At 48.4% G+C, this 15,306-nt stretch overlaps 3 non-coding genes and 1 pseudogene across 3 annotated transcripts; 2 read left to right on the top strand and 2 right to left on the bottom strand.

Moving 5' to 3' along the window:
- Positions 1–282: 282 nt before the first annotated feature.
- On the bottom strand, positions 283–354 carry TRNAA-AGC. The gene has a single exon. It is a non-coding gene; the product is annotated as a tRNA-Ala (tRNA).
- A 3,143-nt stretch (positions 355–3,497) lies between these two features.
- Positions 3,498–3,569, top strand: TRNAA-AGC. Its single transcript has one exon. It is a non-coding gene; the product is annotated as a tRNA-Ala (tRNA).
- A 627-nt stretch (positions 3,570–4,196) lies between these two features.
- Positions 4,197–4,268, bottom strand: TRNAA-AGC. Its single transcript has one exon. It is a non-coding gene; the product is annotated as a tRNA-Ala (tRNA).
- Positions 4,269–8,937: 4,669 nt separating this feature from the next.
- Positions 8,938–10,012, top strand: LOC113927350 (annotated as a pseudogene).
- The last annotated feature ends 5,294 nt before the right edge of the window (positions 10,013–15,306 follow it).

Below are 15,306 nucleotides of genomic sequence, written 5' to 3'. Positions count from 1 at the left end.
GTTCCTGCTCTCGGAACTCAGATTTTCCACACAACTCAGTTTCTGTGGAGTATGAGACTTTAGAGAACACAGCAGCGGTTGCTCAGGGTGGATGGATAATAAAAATGCCGACTTTGAGTAAACGAGCATTAAATATCACCTTGTATTCCAAGATGTCTGTCTAGGCAGCTCGCTAAGAGAGCATCCTCCTAACACAACGGAGAATTGCAGACCGAAACCTGGGGTTTTTCATCCAGAAACCAAAAGATCCCTATAGCGGAGGTGCAGGAGGAATCGGGGAGGTGGAGGTGCCGGGGGTCGAACCCGGGGCCTCGTGCATGCTAAGCACGCGCTCTACCACTGAGCTACACCCCCAGGGCTTTTGCTTCCTCTTTTCCCTTTTTTTTCAGAAGCACTTTAATCACAGCCATCTACCTCCCCGGGAGTCCTGAGGACCTGAGACTGCGAACAAAGGCTCTTTATATACAGCTCCCTTATTTTGGAGCCCCCTAGATTGCATTCTTTTTCCGGCTGCATAAAGAGGAAGGCAATGATGCTGGACAGAAAGGCACCCTTCCCAAGGTCCATTCGTGCTGCTCAGCCCACCTTAAATCCGGGGCTACACACAAAGGGTTAGGAGAAGACGTCAGGGAAGAGCCGCGTCTTGGCTCTGTCTGCTGAAAGAGCGACACCCTGGTGACAGTGAGGAGAGCTGGTGTCCTATCTTAATTTCCTAATACGGATCCCCACCAGCAGGAACCAAGGCTGCCGGAAGGATCTCCTGTCCCCGAGGCTTGGGGCAGGGAAATCACAAGAGGAGCCTGGACCATCTCTCCCTGCCAGAATGTAAGAAATGCTCAACAGACGCTGGCTGACTTAGGACACGGCGTCTACTGGACAAATCTTGGAAGCACTGAGCATTACAATGGACGAAAATCCGGGGCGCCTGGGTGGCTCAGTCGGTTAAGCATCTGGCCCTTGATCTCAGGTGGGCGAGCTCGAGCCCCGCAATGGGCTGGCGGTGGGGTCCACTTAAACAAAAATAAGTAAATGAATTTAATGGCTAAGATAAGAATGCCTGAGTCTACACTGATCAAAGGAAGAGGGAGGGGAGGAAGTTTTCTTTACCACGGTATGCCCCTCATACTGTGACTTTGGTGGAAGTAGCCCTGAGTTCAAAGATCCACCTACACCTCCGTCATTATGGTTGGAAGGGACTGATTTTTAGTGTGTTGTGCTAGGAATGGGCTCTTTCTCTTCCTTCAAGTTCCCCTCGGAAACATTTTTTCTGAAAGGTGCAATGTCCACAGGAACGCGCTTCCTAATCCCCTTTCCTGTTTCTGGTCCTTGGGGCTCTCAGAACCAGAGAAGCAGTGCCCGGGACCCAGCGAGGACGGCCCCTCTCCAGAGACGTGGGGCGCAGCGATTTAGGAGGGTAGTGACCGACACACTCTCTGCTCCTTGCACACCCGTATTGTGAAGCAGTTACACCGCAGTCTTATCTCCTCCCCTGGACCTGAATTGCCTGAGCACCTCTCGTGGTACGGCCGGCCTGCCTGCCTGCCTTCCTTCCTTCCTTCCTTCCTTCCTGCCTTCCTTCCTTCCTTCCTGCCTTCCTTCCTGCCTTCCTGCCTTCCTTCCTTCCTGCCTTCCTGCCTTCCTTCCTTCCTGCCTGCCTTCCTTCCTTCCTGCCTGCCTGCCTGCCTTCCTTCCTTCCTTCCTGCCTGCCTTCCTGCCTTCCTGCCTTCCTTCCTTCCTGCCTGCCTTCCTTCCTTCCTGCCTGCCTGCCTGCCTTCCTTCCTTCCTTCCTGCCTTCCTTCCTTCCTTCCTTCCTGCCTTCCTTCCTGCCTTCCTTCCTTCCTTCCTGCCTTCCTTCCTGCCTTCCTGCCTTCCTTCCTTCCTGCCTTCCTTCCTTCCTTCCTTCCTGCCTGCCTTCCTTCCTTCCTGCCTGCCTGCCTGCCTGCCTTCCTTCCTTCCTTCCTTCCTGCCTGCCTGCCTTCCTTCCTTCCTGCCTGCCTTCCTTCCTGCCTTCCTTCCTTCCTGCCTGCCTTCCTTCCTTCCTGCCTGCCTGCCTTCCTTCCTTCCTGCCTTCCTTCCTTCCTTCCTGCCTTCCTTCCTTCCTGCCTGCCTTCCTTCCTTCCTTCCTGCCTTCCTGCCTTCCTGCCTTCCTTCCTTCCTGCCTGCCTTCCTTCCTTCCTTCCTGCCTTCCTGCCTTCCTGCCTTCCTTCCTTCCTGCCTGCCTGCCTTCCTTCCTTCCTTCCTTCCTTCCTTCCTTCCTGCCTTCCTTCCTTCCTTCCTTCCTGCCTTCCTTCCTTCCTTCCTTCCTGCCTTCCTTCCTTCCTTCCTGCCTTCCTTCCTTCCTTCCTGCCTTCCTGCCTTCCTGCCTTCCTTCCTTCCTGCCTTCCTTCCTTCCTTCCTTCCTGCCTTCCTTCCTTCCTTCCTGCCTTCCTTCCTTCCTTCCTGCCTGCCTGCCTTCCTTCCTTCCTGCCTGCCTGCCTTCCTTCCTTCCTGCCTTCCTTCCTTCCTGCCTTCCTTCCTTCCTTCCTTCCTGCCTTCCTTCCTTCCTGCCTTCCTTCCTTCCTGCCTTCCTTCCTTCCTGCCTGCCTGCCTGCCTTCCTTCCTGCCTGCCTTCCTTCCTTCCTTCCTTCCTTCCTTCCTGCCTGCCTGCCTTCCTTCCTGCCTGCCTGCCTGCCTTCCTTCCTTCCTTCCTGCCTGCCTGCCTTCCTTCCTTCCTGCCTGCCTGCCTTCCTTCCTTCCTTCCTGCCTTCCTTCCTTCCTTCCTTCCTGCCTGCCTTCCTTCCTTCCTTCCTGCCTTCCTTCCTTCCTGCCTGCCTGCCTTCCTTCCTTCCTTCCTGCCTTCCTGCCTTCCTGCCTTCCTGCCTTCCTTCCTTCCTGCCTGCCTTCCTTCCTTCCTTCCTGCCTGCCTTCCTTCCTTCCTTCCTTCCTGCCTGCCTGCCTGCCTTCCTTCCTTCCTTCCTGCCTTCCTGCCTTCTTCCTTCCTTCCTTCCTGCCTGCCTGCCTTCCTGCCTTCCTTCCTTCCTGCCTGCCTTCCTTCCTTCCTTCCTTCCTGCCTGCCTGCCTGCCTGCCTGCCTGCCTTCCCTCCCTCCCTCCTTTCTTCCTCCTTCCTTCTCTCTCTCTTTTCTTCCTTCCTCTCCTTCCATCTTTCTCTCACTCGGTCCTACGGAGGGGCTGGTCCTTGCCTGCCCTGCGCCCTTTTACATGTGTCTGCGAGCGCTGCCGATAGGAGAGAAGGAGGTTGAAGGACCAGGAGCATACTCCGTCCCGAGACGCCCCTTGTGCTGGGCAGGAGGTGGGCCTCGAGCAGGGCCCCGAGCGCCGACACTTGGGGGAGAGCTTCTCGCGCTCCGCGGCCTGCAGTTCGCAACGCAGCTTCCCTTCTCTGCAGGGGTTCCGCAGAGCCGAGTGGCACGGAGCGGACCCCGACCCTCTCGCTTAGACCTGGCGCCCCTGCGGACAATAGGGCGACCGGTATGGTGGAGGCGGCGGCTCCCGCGGCGGGGGTGTAGCTCAGCGGTAGAGCGCGTGCTTAGCATGCACGAGGCCCCGGGTTCGATCCCCGGCACCTCCACGAGGGCCCGACCCTCACAAGAATTCCGTGGCCCTGACCTCCCCGGACCCGGCCGCCCCAAGACACTGGCCTGAATGCCGTACAAGGTCTCCTTCCCCCGGTGGCGCTTCCCCGCCGGGCATGTGCGGACGGTGTGGGGAAGAGCAGAGCCTGGAGAAAGGGGGTGAGAGTTTTCTTTATTGACACGAGAATAGCGCGAGAAAAAGGGAAGAAATCCAGTGGGTTTTGTCCGATAGATTCTCATTCTTTTTTAAAGCCTTTCCATTGCTCTTTTTCTTTCCCTATTGACACGAGAATAGCGCGAGAAAAAGGGAAGAAATCCAGTGGGTTTTGTCCGATAGATTCTCATTCTTTTTTAAAGCCTTTCCATTGCTCTTTTTCTTTCCCTTTCACAGTTGAGAATTTAATAGTAATTCGTTGCATGCAGTTGCGAGGGCGTTGGTTCCTCCAACCCGGCTGCGTCCACGCGGCGGTGATGGCACTTGACGTAGTCAAAAGAGCACGCTATTCGCGTGTTGGCGGCCTGCCCGTCGTGGCGTTGAGGTCACCTCCTGGCTTGGTTGTGCCGAGGCAGCCAGGCCGGGGGGGGGTGGGGGCCACCGCCATCCCCCGGGGAGGAAGTGCGCCTGGAGGTGCTGGGGATCGAACCCAGGGCCTCGTGCATGCTAAGCACGCGCTCTACCACTGAGCTACACCCCCCGTGCGGGGCCAATGCTTCGGTCTCCACCGTACGGGCCGCCGCTATTGTCTGCTGGGGCGCCAATATTTAAGCTAGAGGGTCGGGGTCCGCTCCGTGCAACTCTGCTGTTTCGGAAACCCTCCAGAGAAGAGACGTTGCGTTACTGTGCAATCGGGTTACAAAGGAATATGCGCAAAATTCAAGGAGATTTCCTGAGGGTAGCTTTTAATAATCTTCATGTACTGTGATTAAAGTCAGTGGGAAGGATAATAACCTGATCTAGGGAGCCCTGCAATTATAGGGAACTCTCAGCAGTGCAGATTTGACTCCCTCTGCCAGACAAGGCTCCAGCCGGCTGCAGAGCTTGCTGATGGAACGGGAATAAGAAGGGGGGTGGAGGGGAGAATTGTAAAGGCGGGCAGGGGCAGACACAAGTACTGTAAGAGCTGGGAGCCCTCCCCCCGCCCCCCCGGCCTCCTGGGTCTGCAGCTGCAGTCCCCCAAACCCTGCCTCTGTGGTCACACCAGTCTCCCTGTGTGTCTGTCCCACAAGGACACCAATCATACTGGATTAGGACCCACCCTCATGGCCTCATCTGGACTTGATTACATCTGCAAAGACCCTATTTCCAAACAAAGTGACATTCTGAGGTTCCAGGAAGCCCATGAATTTGGAGGGAGGGGCACCATCAACTCAGCACAGCCACCCTATAACATAAGATGTATTAATTACAGTTCTCCTTATGTCTCGGAATTTGAGTAACAGGATACCAAAAGGGGAGTGTACCTTAGGACAAAAGGAAATATCACCAAAAGATGGCTTAATCGGATTTTGTATTTTCTTTATATGGAAGTTAAATATGATTTAAAGAGGCGTGTGAGGGTGCCAAATAAGCCGCAATATTATTTAAGAAACGGGGCTGACCTTCATCAAACTTTACCTGATATTAAAACAGAACAAAACAAAACCCCCCAAAACCCCTTTTTTAGCATAAGCATTGGAGGGAGACAGAGATTGAAAGTACAGAAAAGTTTAGAGAGAGTGTTGCCGAAGCCCAAGTTCAGCTGCCCGTCTCTTGAAAGACCAGTACTCAAGAGTTTTGACGGGAAAGAAATAGGAGCTTTCAGAGGCCGGGCCCCTGGGGAGAAAAGGCATACTCTTGTCCAAAAGCCAATTCTAAGGCTTCTGCCTGGTCCAGGAATTTCTAAAGAAATTTAATCAGTTAAGGGGGTGCATTGGTCTATGACAGTTCTTGATGACAATGGTGCTAGCTACAGACATCATCGTGGTGCTCGAGGTTCTGCAAGAGGGTTTGGTTCCTTGGTGCCCGGGATGGTGCAGGACAGCCTGGTGACGGCTATAGGAGGGCTCCATTCTTTCCAGGAAAGAATGCACGATCTCTACATATACAGAGAAAGGTTTAAGTTCATCAGTCAGAGGCGCTAAGGGTGCTTGCTAAAACTTAAAGACTACTAGATTGGCAGGAGGGGCTAAGGCGGCTTCATGGGACGCAGGAGTGAAAAAAAGAGAGAGATGAAAGAGGAGGAAAAGGAGCAGTAAATGAAAGAGGAAGGAAAGGGAGAACTTCCCAATATAAATGGGAAATTTCTTTACCATTGAAGGAGGTAACGGCAATCAGATTTAGAAGAAGCCAGATGATACCGATGAAGCTCTAGAGGAGGAAGATCGAAACCTCAACAGTACTTAAATTATCCTAGCACTTTGGAGATTTGAAGCCATAATTCCTCAGTCCTTAAAGGAGAATTATGAATCTAGACCAAAGAAAGTACTAGTGATTATTTTTTTGAAAAAAAAAATATTATGCAGTCACTGTTTCCCTTCAAGAAGAATAAAAAAACAGTAGCCGTGCACATTATCTTCCATTCATTTTGTTAGAGTGGGCGGTCAGTGAGGCTCTAACGGGATGCCCGGAGGCCAGCAAGGAGGCGGCCGTGGCCGGCCGCGGGGAAGGTCAGAGGTCCGTCCTGGCAGCATCCACGAGAAGCTGAGAAGCTGGATCCCACCAGACAGGCCCACGAGAGCGGCACCACGACAGGAAACCCCTGGTCAAATAACGAAGAAAACCCCCCAAACCCTGCTTCCAAGAAGTCCCCACCCCAAATAATGAATATCCCGCCCCCTAGTTAACCACTGTCAGTAAAAGAAACCCAACCCTCAGGGCGCACAGTTCTCGCTCTCGCTCTCGCTCTCTGGCTTCCTGCTCTCAGGTCTGAAGATTGTACTTTTCACTTTAATAAACTTTCCCTCTTGTGTCGCTTGTCCTCTGTGCTGCGTGTCTGTCCTTGAGTTCCTTCTCGTGACACAACCAGGAACCTTAGGTGACTCTTTTGGGTCTGGCTGCGTGGTGGACCCAGGACAGGACAGGGAGGCGGGTGTGCTCCCCAGTTCACCCGGCAACAATTTAATCAAAGTCATGTATCTGCTCTTTATTATGAAACAATTATTGCGTTAATCACTTGACTCAGAGTGAATGAAGTAGTCCCCGACCTGAAGGAGTTGGGAGTACGTAAGGTCAGAAGGCAAATACATCAAACCCCGCAAGACTTCCTGGTAACCACCTACTGTTTGGTCTTCCCAGCTGTAGCCATGTCATAAGACACAACACTGAGGGAAACAAGACAACTGGAAATAGGAGACGCTTCTTATTTTGTATGTGTTGGTGTTGAGGTGCTTCTCGATTTTGCAAGGAGGTATTTCTTGGGCTTTATTGGTTGCAGGTGGAGCAGGCAAGGCCTGGTACAGCAAATAAAGCCAGAAGTTAACCGCAGACGGATAATACTTGAACTCAGGGGTATGGACGAGAGGGTCTAGAGAGACTGGTTGAAACTGGTTTATACCACAAGAGAAAGAAACTGTAGAGAAGAAGTGAAAATTCCATCCTGGGACTTCGGTGGAAGTGGCTGGAAAATGAGATAAAAAGAGGATTTAGGCCAGTAAGAGGATCTGGGAGAGGGCTGGACACACAGGCAAGGTTCTGGGGGCAGGAGCGGTGTCATGCAGTCTAGAATTGGTATTATCCTTCCTTTGTGTCGGTGCAAAAAAGGGATCTAGCTTAGAGGTTGTACACATAGTGAGCTTAACACAATGGACTTTCTTTTCATCAAGTTTTTGTGGGTTTTCTTGTAAGCAAGCTCCATGCCAAACACAGGGCTTGAACTCATGATGCTTTATTTTTTTTTTTTTAAGATTTTATTCATGAGAGACAGAGGGGGGGGGGCAGAGAGAGAAGCGGGCTCCCGAGGAGCAGGGAGCCCGATGCGGGACTCGATCCCAGGACCCTGGGATCATGACCTGAGCTGAAGGCAGACGTTTAACCATCTGACCCACCCAGGCACCCTGGCCTTTGCTTTAAAAAGATAGGCTTTCAAAGACCCACAGAAAATAGGCGAAATGTATATATGTTGCAGGATGCTGCAAGAAACTGCCATTGTCAGGGGTGTGGTTCAATGGGAGGCCGTGTTTCTGGCATGTGTGAAAGTTCTGGGTTCAGTTCCTGGTGGATCTAGGGCTGCTCTGTCTTCCCAGGACTCCAGTAATATAGCATTGTCTCCGTTCACCCCCTTCTTCTCACTATTTTCTGCTCCTTGACAACAGTGGACCACCCCTACGCAATGGGACCACGTAAGAGAGAAATGAGTAACAAGTAGCCACTAGATTAACCAGCTTTTTCACCTGAGCTACCATTCTGCAATATTACTGAAGGGAAAGGAAGATGGAAATGAGAAAGAAGAAGAAGAAGAAGAAGAAGAAGAAGAAGAAGAAGAAGCAGCAGCAGCAGCAGCAGCAGCCCATGCCAAGAAATAGGCTGCCCACTTCTGAACGCCTTGTCCGCCCTTGTTCTCTACTGTAGTCTGTACGCCTCGTGGCACACTTTATCTCCTGGACCAGACATCTCCTCCCCAAACCCAGTCATCATTATTAGTGACCAAGGTGGGCATTATTGGCAGGAACCATGACACTTCTTTTCATTTTAGAGTCTATTACATCTAAGTAACAATTTATAGAAGTTTCAGAAGGCTCTAATCTCTGAGTCAGGAACTCTTATCCTGAGTTTTGCATTTTCATGAGGCTATGAAGAGGAGGGTCCTCGGAGGATGTGTAGTGGGAAGGGCTCAAAGTTACCCATTCATATAAGAAGGTAAGGAGGTTTTAGGGTGTTGTTCCAATTTTAGTTGTGAGCTCTTAATCTGCTGGTTGGGAACTAGGTGTTTTATCGTTATTGTCTTAAGCTACATTGTTAATTCATGTCCCAGTGTTCTCAATGCTAACACAAAGCCTAAAACCACATAATGGTGGCAGGAATTTTCTGTTTCTTGCTTCTAATTTAAAAACAAATTAACCGGCTTATCGGCTTATCGTTTGCCTGCTGACTCCAGCACAGGCCTCATTGTCTCCTCCATTTACCTGGAACTAGGAGTTGGAAGGCAGCACAGCACCTTCCCTTCCTCCCAGCCCTGCCTCCTTCTGCGGAGCGGAGCTTAATAGAACTTTGTTGTTTTGCCTTTCACTCTGCGGGGAGAGAAGCAGATGATGAGGAGAAAATAATGAATGTGAAAGGAAAAGTGATTCTGTCAATGCTGGTTGTCTCCACTGTTAATTGTTGTGTTTTGGGAATATATCCACAGCCCAGAAGGCTCTTTCTTGTGGATATATCACTCAAAAACCCCAGAAGTTGGTGACAGCAGAATTCAGAGGGCTGGTGGTTTCCAAGCTGGTTTAACAACAGGACCCGCATTTACCAAGAAGAGGAAGACATAGACGATGAAAATGAACAAGGAGAGGAAAACAACGAAGAGCTTCAGCTATCAGACTGGTTTAACCCACAGAAACGTCCAGAGGTTCTGACAATGACCGGATGGAAGGTGCTGGTCGTGTGGGAAGACACTTACAACAGGACCATCCTAGAAAATTACTATGCCAAACAGAAAATTACTGTGGGTTTGACGGTTTTTGCTGTTGGAAGATAGGAGAATGTTATAACAGGACAGTTTCCATCTCCGTTCTGCTGAGGACCCCGAAGGGCTGAGAACAAAACAATAGTAGATACATTGAGCATTACTTGGAGGAGTTCTTAATATCTGCCAATAGGTACTTCATGGTTGGCCACAGAGTCATATTTTATATCATGGTGGACGGTGTCTCCAGGATGCCCTTGATAGAGTTGGGTCCTCTGCGTTCCTTCAAAGTGTTTGAGATCGAGCCTGAGAAGAGGTGGCAGGACATCAGCATGATGCGTATGAAGACCATTGGGGAGCACATTGTGGCCCACATCTGGCATGAAGTGGACTTCCTCTTCTGCATGGACGTGGGCCAGGTCTTCCAAAATAGCTTTGGAGTGGAGACCCTGGGCCAGTCGTGGCTCAGCTGCAGGCCTGGTGGTACAAGGCAGATCCCGATGAGTTTACCTATGAGAGGCGGAAGGAGTCTGCAGCCTACATTCCATTTGGCCAGGGGGATTTTTATCACCACGCAGCCATTTTTGGAGGAACACCCACTCAGGTCCTAAACATCACCCAGGAGTGCTTCAAGGGAATCCTTCAGGATAAGAAAAATGACATAGAAGCTGAGTGGCATGATGAAAGTCACCTAAACAAGTATTTCCTTCTCAACAAACCCACTAAAATCTTATCCCCAGAATACTGCTGGGATTATCACATAGGCCTGCCTTCAGATATTAAGACTGTCAAGATATCTTGGCAGACAAAAGAGTATAATTTGGTTAGAAATAATATCTGACTTTAAACTATGCCAGTAGGTTTCCGAATTTGAGAGAGTATGATTCTGGCGGCTTTCTCAGAAGAGTAACACTTAACTTTTAAACAATACTAACAAAACACCAATACAGCAAATATTTGCTCTTCTTCCTTATAACTTCGAACCTTGCAGTATGGGAGAATGAACCTATGGTAATCAGATGTAAATTCCCAGTGATTTCTTATTTTTTGGGGTTTGGGGAAAATACTATCAACTGAACCAAAAATAAAAAATAAAAAAAGTTGACACAGGCAAAGAAAAAGCCAGAAACACTCTGCACATGCCGGATAACGTACTGGAGAAAAGAGTGCTAACGAAGTGTTTGGCAACAAGATCCGGTTGTGGGGGGTCATCCCCTTGACTTCATTGTCCTTGCTGAGTTGCTTGGCAGCAGAACTCTGGAGTAAGGACACAGTCCCCCTTGGCAATCCTCGGATGGTTTCAGTAGCAGACTGCTTCAGGCCATTGGCTGTCCATGTTCTATTCCCATCAGGAAAATGTCATTTGGCTTCTGTACAGAAGATTGGTGGAGATTCCCAATGGATATCATGGTGGTGAAGGTTTGGAGTCCCAGGGAATGTGAATGAGCCGGTGGGGGCTCAGCATGGAATGAAAACAAAAGACTGAAAGTGAGTTTGCCGTGAAGTGGCAGAGAGTGGGAAAAGACGAGCCACCCCTGAGGGGCTCAGGGTACGGGGCTGGTGCTTAAACACAGCACGGATCCAGGTGCTGAGTGGGAGGCCATGTGGGCGATCTCCGGCCTCCTCAGACCAACAACAACCAGAGCGGCGGGGGCTGGCATGGAAGATGCTCTTGTTTTGCCCAACTCACTTTTAGTCTGGCGGACTGCCACTTGTGTGTCTTCAGTTCTGTGGCCGGAGGAAGTGGATGGTGTCAGAGAAGGCAAAGGCCCATGGTGGACTGAAGAGGCTGGCTAGGAGTTCCACTTTCCAAACCTGGGCTTCATGACAATCAGTCGTCAATGTGTCCTGCGGCTGCCTGCTCTAACCCTCAGGGGCCCCCAGCCCATCATACCCCAAAGGGGAGGGCTGACAAACCAGGAGTGGACCGGATTGGAAAAACACTCTCGTTTTCCCCTGCCCCGTCTGCACTAAAGCAGTGTAACAACCAGATATGGTGAATAAAATGGATAATTGCTTTTATATCACAAGCAGAAGGGATGGCGATGGGAGATCCAGTCCTCATGACTGAACATCTTAACATACAGTTCCCTTCTCTAAGAGAAGCTCGGAAATCCTACATATTCTTTAAAGTTAAGCGATTCAGTGTCAAGGAAGTTGGGAGGCAACATCTACATAGGCAGGTATATTTATACTTTGCTTGTATTCCAGTTTGGGTCATTTTGTTTCCATTTTTAAGTGATGGATTTGAAGAGCCACTGCCCTGGCTCCACAGTGGGCACAATGGGCTTATGTGATCCAAATGAAACCCACATTTTTTCCTACCATTTCACTGTATCTCCTACTCTTTAGTCCTTGCCAAAAAAATCTCACAACCCAGCAAAACCAAACCAAACCAACAAAAATCCTGAAGAAGTGGACTTCGTGAAAGAAAACGGAGACCACACGTCAGTTAGGATGCTGCCTCTCCAGGATTCAAGTTTTCTGGGATCCATCCTGGAGTAGAGACAGTTGAGCATTTAAGTCCTACACCAAAGAAATGATCTATCTTAAAAGATTAGGGGAAAGGGTTGATGTTTACTTTTGAGGGAATCTTGATTTCTTTTTATTCATTTAAATTTAAATCCCAAGTGAACAAACTCAAGATCTCATGAGTAGTTATTCTTAAACATTAAAAAAAAAACAATAAGAAAATTCCTGATTCACAACTGAATAAATTATTTTCTCAGTAGAAAAAAAATTAAAAAAAATTAACCTAAAAAACAACAAAAACCTAGACAAATTCCTGTTCTTCCCTCTGTACTTACTAGGTCGATGTAAGTCTGGGTAAGCTACCTGAAGATTTTCTTAGCTGAATCCCTCACTCCCCAGATCCAAACATGGCTCTAAATCCTGTGTCAATCTACTTTCAATCCACATTTTTCTTGAACTCTCAAATCTTTCTTTTTCATGTGTTCACCCATCTAAACCTTGTAAGAGTCTCCAAAATTGTCCTTCTGCCTACAGTGGGAGGATAGAATACAAAAACTGCTGGGTTGCCTACATTTGACCAATGGTTTTCTTACTCGATTGCAACTCTGGGTTTTCTCCCTCAGAGTCTTGACTTAGAAGCCAGTTGAGAAAACAGGAAGATGTATGGAAGGAAGTGCACACTATAAGAGAAAGCCAGGTTTCAATTAGCCTCTAAGAATTAGAAATATGTAGGTGAAAGGAAAGACTAGCTTTAACATGGAGCTTAAATTCTGAAATCTCACATTCAAAGACTAAACCGTCACTGGCTGAGCTATGCTGCTTCATGGGCAAAGAAATCATAGAAATCTAATCAAGTGGATTTTTGCCTCATACTTTCTCTTTATTCCAGGTTTCCACACTGATTTTGCTCCCACTTATACCTGAGAAGTTCAAGCCTGAATCAAACACTCGACACTGCTCCCAACGCAGCTACACACAGGGTTTCAGAAAAGTTGGCTTCCTGCGGTTCTTGTGGGAGCTACCCATAAGAGAGGCTCCTGCCTGGAGGGACCCGGGCCAGCCCACACATGTTCACCCTGTGTACCCAGCAGCCGGGCGCTGTCAAAGCCATGACAACTTTGGGCTAGACAAGTCCCATCTTCCTGTGGGACGAACGTCTCCCGCACCTTCTCTTTCTCTAGGAGAAAGGGGACCTTGTCCATTTTGGGTGTGTGTGTGTGTGTATGTATGTGTGTGTTCAGAGGTTAGGGAGAAAGATACAGTGGACCACCTGTAAATTCGTCTCCTTTTGGATGAAATTTTGCCAATATATTAATCCAATCCAATCTCTGGGTGCTTGATTTTCCAGGCTAGTGGCTCCCAAACTGGTTGATTAACAGAATTACCTGGGAGACTTTAAAATCACAGACATTATTGACTGCTTCTCCTCTCGGTTTCAGCTCAGGTCATGATCTCAGGGTCATGGGATCAAGCCCCACTTGGAGCCCTGTGTTGAGCCCAGCCTGGGGCGTGGGGCATTGCACTCAGCAGGGAGTCGGCTGGAGAGTCTCTCTCTGCCCTTCCCCCCACCCTGGCTTGAGCACTCTCTTTCTTCTTAAGATAGATAAATAAATCTTAAAAACAACAACAGGTTCCTGTGGGAGTTGACTGTCACACAAAATATTGGGCAAACTCAGGGCCACTCTTTGTGTCTTACGTGATGCAGGTGAGGACTTCTCTAGGCCTATGGAGGTTTTAAAAGGTTTTAGATTTTTGCAAAAGCTCTACAAAACCTGTTGTCCCAGCTCACATATTGCCTCTTTGAGCTTTCTTTATTTAGGGGAGAATTCTGTCCAAACAAGTCTCCATAATAAATTGTAGCTTTTCCTTCCTTTTCTCTTCCCCCTTTTTTGTGAGGGGTCTCCTGAACCCAGAGCCGAAGCATCCGCTAACTGGGTCTACACCAGGGATGATGAGAGCGGTGATGGTAAAACACACTGTTCTTCGTTTATGACCAAGTTTTGTGATCAGTTCATTCCTCTTCTGTCGAATCTCCCCCAAATTAGCCTAAATTTTTAGATCAGCGCTCAGGTCACCCATCTTACCATGCTTCATTTCTCACCAACATTATTACTTTATTCCAACTTCTTTCTTTTCTCCCACATGGACCTAATTTCCCCGAGGTAACACACTGCTAATCTTCTATACAGCTGCACTATCTTATGGGTTATCAAAAATAAGAATAGCAAAATTAAAACCACCAAATCAATAAAATAGTACTTATTGTTTATTGTGCATATAATAATAGCTCGTGAACTGGGAGCTTTCACATTTAAGGCTGATAGGAAGCTCAGGGCATGACATCACAGGATGGCTTATAATGTGAAAATGAGGAAGTTGTTTAATTTTTATAGTGATTGGTTATTGCAGTGGGGGGTTCCTGATGGTTGAGGATCGCTTGAAAGTGATTGTTTTACACCAAGTTTTAGGAAGATGACTTGTTTCTTTTACAATCATCAGAGGTGTTTATGAGAAATAACCTACGTTTCACTTGTGTTCATGAGATAAGCTAGATTTAGTTTGGCTTATGTGGCTTAAATTGTTTTAAGGCAATTTTCCAGTCTAGTCTCTATTTTGTATTTAATTTTAACAGGGTCTCCCTTGCCTCATAGTCATGACAGAAGTTGAAGAAAAAGGAAATTGGAGACAGAAGTGAATATTCCAGCTGGGATTCTCCCTGGTGCAGAATTAGAACTGGTGCTCTGGTAGACTTTTGGTGAGCAGACCTTGGAGTGGGCTAGGCTGGGGGGCTTTTAGTGGCAGAAATGCTCTTTGGTCAGATAGCCTTCTCTCGACATAGGTTTGAAAAAAGTTTCAGGCTAGAATTTTGTGAAATAGGCAAGTTAAATACACTAAGCCTTGTTCTACCAAGTGTTTGATCCTATAATAGTGCAGAAATAAGGGCAATCATCCGTTGTAGGGATTTACTGTAGTGTAGGGTCTATCCAGGTGTGCAGCTCCGTGGGAGCTGTAGGAGAGTCCAGCTTTTTCCCTGGGTTCCTTCAATACACCCTTTCTCTTTCCCCTTCAAAGCTGTACACATCCAGGTTGCATCAGCACAAGAGAGACAAGAAGGAGTGAGACAGAAAGAAAGATCATGCTCCCTTAGGATCTCTGGGAAGGAGAGGAGTAAGCATGTTATGGCCACATGAATAAGCTCCTGCTCCTTCCATGGGTTTCACAGTTCACCAAGGAACAGGAGAGAGAAAGAAAGAGCAGGGGCACCTGGCTGGCTCAGTTGGTGGAGCATGCAGCTCTTGATCTTGGAGTTGTGATTTGAGCCCCATGTGGGGTGTACAGATTACTTAAAAATAAAATCTTAAGAAAAAAAAAGAAAGAGGAAAGGAGAGAAAAAGAGGCCCTTGTGCAATGTTCGTTAAATTTTCTTTTGTATTCTCAGTTGAATGTGTGTGAAGGCTGAGGAACAGAAAACCTACCTACTGATTTTTCTCTTCCCTCATTTTCCTTACATATAAACACACACACACAGAGAGACAGAGAGAGAGAGAGAGATGTCAGTAGGCCAGATCAATCACCAAATGTGGCAGGATATCAATCCCAACTTCTGAGGGAGGGAGCAAGGGAAAGCCCTTTCTCCAAGAATGCAGTGCTTTCTGAACAGAAAGTTGAG

This window comes from Zalophus californianus, chromosome 7 (genome assembly GCF_009762305.2).
Source record: "Zalophus californianus isolate mZalCal1 chromosome 7, mZalCal1.pri.v2, whole genome shotgun sequence".
NCBI lineage: Eukaryota > Metazoa > Chordata > Mammalia > Carnivora > Otariidae > Zalophus > Zalophus californianus.
The sequence above is the reverse complement of the archived record's forward strand: the minus strand, read 5'-3'. Positions and strand labels throughout refer to the sequence as shown.